Here is a 6490-nt window from a genome sequence, read left to right as displayed (position 1 = left end):
GGGAAAGGGGGAAACCGGGGGGGGGGGAGTTGGAAGTGGGCGTGGATTCGGCCATTGCACTCAAGCCCGGGACAAAGGGAAAAACCCCCCCTAAAAAAAAAAAAAAAAAAAAAAATTATATGTGCTGCCGATAAAAAAATTTTAGTCTGTAATTCTTTCCTTAAAAATGGAAAGCCAGATTTTAAAAACTTTTTTAAATTATAAAAACAATATGTTTGTAATAAACTTCAATATAGAATTGGATAAAGTGAAAATTTTAAGTTCTCACCCTGCTTCCTTGTTTACTTCAATTCCATGATCTAGAAAAAACCACTTTTAGTAGTTTATTGGATATCTGTCAGGCCTTTTTTCCATGGCAATCTTTTCTATCACACTGTTGAATATTGATATATAACCCATTTAATCCTCAGTACTTCCTTCATTTCTTTATGAATCCCAATCTCAGCACCATAATACCTAGCAAACAATAAATGTTTTTTTAACAATTATTTCTTACTTCATCTGACTATGCCTAGTGGTAAAGAAATATAAATATATATATAGCATGTCATGATTTATATGTGTGGTAGTCATGAGAATATACCCCTCTAATCTTTTTTTTTTTTTTGGAGACAGAGTCTCACTCTGTCATCCAGGCTGGAGTGCAGTGGCACAATCTCAAGTCACTGCAACCTCTGTCTCCTGGATTCAAGCGATTCTCCTGCCTTAGCCTCCCGAGCAACTGGGACTACAGGCATGTCACCATGCCCGGTTAATTTTTTGTATTTTTAGTAGAGACGGGGTTTCACCAAGTTAGCCAGGATGGTCTCGATCTCGGACCTCGTGATCCACCCACCTCATGATCCGCCTCCCAAAGTGCTGCGATTACAGGTGTGAGTCACCGTGCGCCGGGCCTACCCCTCTAATCTTTGCGTAATGACCGACAGCTTCAGCTGCAGCACTCTGAAATTTATTCCACCTGGGTCACAAGGCCATCTTCTCAGAAGCTATTTCCCGACAATGACTGAGCCCAGCAAGGATAATAAGGCAGGGCTAGCCCTAGAAAACAGGTGCTTCTCTGATGGGTGCCTTTGGCATGGGAACTTTAATGGCCTTGCCCAACTTTTCTTAGGACTCCACTGCAGTCTAAGATGCTTCTATCTAACTTCCTTCTCTTTCTCCTTCACTTAGAGTCAAATCAGCATTGCAGTCTAGCAGCTTTGTTTTCTCTGGCTTTCTATGTTCTTTCACATGCATTTAGCCTAATACATTTATTGAAAGTCTAATCCCATCTTTGTGTCTACTCCTCAGAAGACTTGAACACAGCATGTCAGCCATTTCCATTTTAGTAAAATTAGGAGCATCTGAGGCTTAAACAATTACCCTGACCTTAAAACAGAAACTTAGAAAACATTCCTACTTAATTAGGACAGATGCCTCAGGTTAAAAAATAATGCTGTAGATGGTATGGTGTATTAAAAATCTTTGCCAAATTGTTTATTTTCCATCATGCCAAAAACTATTTTCTCCTTTTGATTAAGTTTAATTTCAACTATTAACGCTGCTTCTGGCTCTATCAAGATGCCCTAATTTCCACCTTGCTGCTGCTTTAGTACACTGCTATTCAATACTTCCCAATGTTAGCTGAACTACATTCACTACTCCAGGCAGAATAATGGCCTGGATTATGCAGAGAAGCTCTAGAGAAGGAAATTTTAGTAGGACTAATTTTTAAAGTATTCTTACTCCAAGAATGTATGTATGTATTTATTTATTTATTTATTTGCTTTAATTCCACATAACTGAGTAAGAGTTAAATCCAGAGTCACGAATCTAAATTTTTGGAGTAATCACTTTTGTCCATGTCACTTCTTAGCAAATACTTCAGAGAATATAACTTTGTGAAAGCAAAGTTAACCATCTCTTGAGAATTTTGTGACATCCATTGACTACAGCTTTCATAGGACTGGACTTTTCTGAAGTTAAGTGCCGTGGATACCCTATTATCCAACACAATTTGGAGTAATAGTCGTTTAGTTAATTGAAAAAATGAGGAATTAAAAAAGCTATTTCTGTGTACTATAATTTTATTCTAAGAAGAAATATGCATTTAATTCACACATCTTTTATCATAAGACCCATCTTTTTTTTTTTTTTTTAACATGGGTTCACTGATATAAGCGTCATTCTCACAAAAACAACACACATATACACTATGATATCTAGTTTGATTTTAATTTTTTTTGAGACAGGGTCTTGTTCTGTTCCCAAAGCTGGAATGCAATGGCACTCACTGGCTCATTGCAACCTCAAACCCCTAGGCTCAAATGATCTTCCCACCTCAGCCACCCAATTAGCAGAGACTACATGGTGCACACACCATGCCCAGCTAAATTTTTTTGTAGAGATGGGGTTTTGCTTTGTTGCTTAGGCTGGTCTCAAACTCCCTGGTTCAAGTGCTCCTCTCATCTCAGCCTCCTAGAGTGCTGGGATAACAGGTGTGAGCCACTGCACCTGGCCACAACAGCAATTTTTAAAGTGCCTTTCCCTTATTTAATCCTTATTTAATCCTCCCAAAGCACTCACCCGAGTTTTCACTGGAACAATAACTTTTCTCTTTCGTATTTTATGTATCACTGACTTATATTCATTGTCATCAAAAAAATAAATTCAAATGGCATAAGCAGGTTTGGGAACAAACCCAAGTGACTCTTGAAAGGCATTTTAGACTTGCAGGTCCCTGTGGCATTACTTGTCTCTGCTTTTTTGTTGCCTCATACAAAAACAGGCCACTTAACCACATTTAGGCCACAGTTTGCCCCCTGATATAAGGCAAGCTAGAACAGGCAACATATGTGCCAGTCTTACAGATATCTATTACATACTTATAGCAACTAACATTTACTTTTGAAAGCTTACAATGTGCCAGGTACTATGCTAAGTGCTTCATGTGCATTATATGATTCAATCTTCACAGCTATCCCATGCTATAATTTCTACTACTATTTCTTTTACAGATAAAGATATTGAAACTTGGAGAGATTAAGTAACTTCCCAACAATTAATAAGTGGTGGAATTTTCAAAATAAGTGGTAGAATCATAATCTAAATACAAAAAGACCAACTTCTTAATTACTAAATCATACCACTTCTGAAAAAACTTTTAGCTTTTTCAAGGACATACAGAACAATAATCTTAGGACACAGTGCCAATTTACTAAATATTCAGAGAGATATTAAAGGAAGATTTGACATCTTAACCAAATGAATGAATGTCTAATGGTATATTATCAGGCACTGATAAGAAAGGTATTCTGGAAGATATACCAGATTTTGAGTGTCACAAAGCTAAAGTTAGAAATGACGGGGCCAGGCACAGTGGCTCACACATATAATACTAGCACTTTGGGAGGCTGAGGCGGGTGGATCACTTGAGGTCAGGAGTTTGAGACCAGCCTGGCCAACATGGTGAAATCCTGTCTCTACTAAAAAATACAAAAATTAGCCAAGGTTGGTGGCGTGTGCCTGTAATCCCAGCTACTTGGGAGGGTGAGACATGAGAATCGCTTGAACGCAGGGGGCAGAGGTTGCAGTGAGCCGAGATTACGCCACTGCACTCCAGCCTGGGCAAAAGAGCAAAACTTTGTCTTAGGGAAAAAAAAAAAGAATGACTGCTCTTTTTCAATGAGACAGCATAAGAGAATTTTAATTACGGAACACAGAAGTGCAACAAATTATCTTAAAAATGTAACATTAAACTTCTTTCATAAAACATTAAAATAATAAATTACACTACAAAATGGGAAGTCAGCAGCCAGGTGCGGTGGCTCACGCCTGTAATGCCAGCACTTTGGGGCCGAGGCAGGCAGATCACAAGGTCAGGAAATCAAGACCATCCTGGCAAACACAGTGAAACCCCGTCTCTACCAAAAAATACAAAAAATTAGCCGGGCGTGGTGGCGGGCGCCTGTAGTCCCCGGTACTTGGGAGGCTGAGGCAGGAGAATGGTGTAAACCCAGGAGGTGGAGCTTGCAGTGACCAGAGATCACGCCACTGCACTCCAGCCTGGGCAACAGAGTGAGACTCTATCTTAAAAAAAAAAAAAAAAAAAAAAGGGAAGTCAGCAATGCAGTGACTCAGGCAGATACTTAGAAGTAGACTGAAGGTGACAGGAATAAATACAAGCAGAAAGAAATGTACAATATCCAGATGGTATTCATATGGTAATTGAGAGCATCTGGGGCAGGAAGATAATGTTACCGAGGTCCACAACAAGGGGTAATGTGCAGTAGTATCCCAGGATACAATATTCAGAAAAGTAGTAACATAACTAACTAATGGAATCCATGAAGGCTAATCAGGTAGTAAGCCCATTGAGTGCTCAGTAACAACTGTAATTTAATTCTCACAATCACATTATGAGATGGAGACTGTTATAACCCCCATCTCTGATAAGGATGCTGAAACGCAGAATGAATGGTTAAATGACTTACCCAAATTCACACAGCTAATAATGGTGGACATGAAATTAATTTACCATGCAGATTGTCCCTACAGTCCACACACTCTTAACCACTCTATTACAAATGATTTCTTTGGCTTAGTTGTGCCACCACAAGCAAGTGACTGGCATCAGACTGTCTTTCAGCATACAAAGTGTTCCAGGGATTGGGCTGAGGATCATGGTAAAGAATGGACAGAGCAGCTGGAGAGACTACCTTGGAAGAACTGTTACCGAGGAAGTAACTTGACCATGAGAGAAAGATTAGCTTAATAGAAGACCATAACAATTTGGGCACATTAAACTAGCAAACTAAGGTTTTAAAAATGTTGATACCTAAACTGAATAAAATTCCAGTCATAAATCCTGGTCCTTTGTAAGTACTTGTATTGATCTTTTAATATATAAGTATGTATAATTAAAAAATTAAAGCAGCCATATTACAAAAGGATTTTTAGCTACACCACTAGAAGAATGCTGACAATGATCATCTAGAACAAGTAACTAAGAAAGTTCCAATGTTGGGCTTTAGATGAATATGTATTCTCTGAACTACTGACACAATATTCCTTAAACTGCATAATAAAATTAGTATGTACTATAAACAGAAAGATGTTTGAGTCTGGACTAGGAAGGTAACCTTATAATTTAGAATTTGCTATTCTAACTTGCATAAGGGCAAGAAAAAAGTAGGAAAACTTATTGTCTTTCTAGTTAATATGAATTTTTTTTTTTATTGCTAGGTGAACAAAATAAACCAGAAATTGAGCAAGAGCTGTCCTGGAATACAAACCTAATATTCTAGGTCCAGCTCCTAAAACACAGTCCTGTTAGTTCATTGTCAGGCAGTACACAGGGAGAGGCCAAATATAGGCACTGTTTGAGGACATATTGCAAATGGTTACAGGGTCCTGCCTTCCCTGTATGACGGCAATAGCTTTAGGGCTCTGTAACTTTGGTAGGATGCCCACACGGTCTCATGAAAAACCTGGACACAAAATAAAATTAATTTTTAAAATAAAATTGTGTTGGTCAGAAAAAAAAATGAAAACAAGATGGAGAGACACACAACCACACCCACACCATGATTTAGGAAATATACCCATGAGATGGAAAATATAATGATCAATCTAGATTATATTCTGAATTTTGCAATATTTAATGCAGATTTCACAAGAATTAGGAAAATGCGTATATGTATATTTACAAAGTACATATTCCCATAGAGAAAAGTTAAATTTTGAATAGTAAATAGTCTAGTTCAGACTAGCAATCCTTGGGTTGTATTGCTGTCAACTGGCAAAACCAGTGTGATTTCTAAGAGTACAAATATTACCACTATTTGGCTTGCTGGATTACAGTAACCTAAACCCACTGCTAATTTCATTAAGGGCTGTGCACCCCTGAACCTAGAAGATTACCACTTGCCACTGCAAATACTCTGGTTCTTCCTCTTCAGAAGCACCAGAATAACTTCTTATCAACATTCTATTTGAAACACAAAGAGAAGGAGGAAGAACTGTCTGGGTTCCTAAGTTTTCTGGTTCAGATTCTAGTCTATAGTGAGACCCAGCTGTACTTCTTTCCCTTGAGTTCCAAAAGATAATATGTATTTCTTATTAAATTTTTTTCTGCTTTTAAGCAGATTTTAGTTACTTGCAATCGAAGAGCCTGACTAAAACAGGCAACCGGCTTTAATTTGAAATCTAAAAGCCTGGAATGTTTAAGCAACCCAATTCTGAAGCAGAACAATGGTTTTTAAAAAGTACATTGAAATATTAAACCTCCTAATCAATGCTATTCATGAGCATCATCTATTTTGAAACACGGAATCTGAGCCAAAATGCATTCAGAGAAAATACATGTCATTCATGTAGAAATAATACTTCTCAATACTATAATGCCTATAAAATTAAAAACTGCATTTAACTACATTTTCTGTGACAGTGGCTTTCAAATCTATTTTAGGCAGCAGAACATTTTCTTCTAATAAAATCTTAGGTTCATGTC

General features: G+C 37.7%; 1 protein-coding gene across 1 annotated transcript in view; it reads right to left on the bottom strand.

Annotated features, from left to right (window-relative positions):
* The window catches only part of BTBD8 (BTB domain containing 8), a 59829-nt gene that overhangs the window by 26542 nt on the left and 26797 nt on the right, over nt 1-6490 (bottom strand). The window lies entirely within an intron of this gene.

The sequence above is a fragment of the Theropithecus gelada genome, chromosome 1 (assembly GCF_003255815.1).
Source record: "Theropithecus gelada isolate Dixy chromosome 1, Tgel_1.0, whole genome shotgun sequence".
Classification (NCBI taxonomy): Eukaryota; Metazoa; Chordata; class Mammalia; order Primates; family Cercopithecidae; genus Theropithecus; species Theropithecus gelada.
This window is presented reverse-complemented; position numbering and strand designations above follow the sequence as displayed.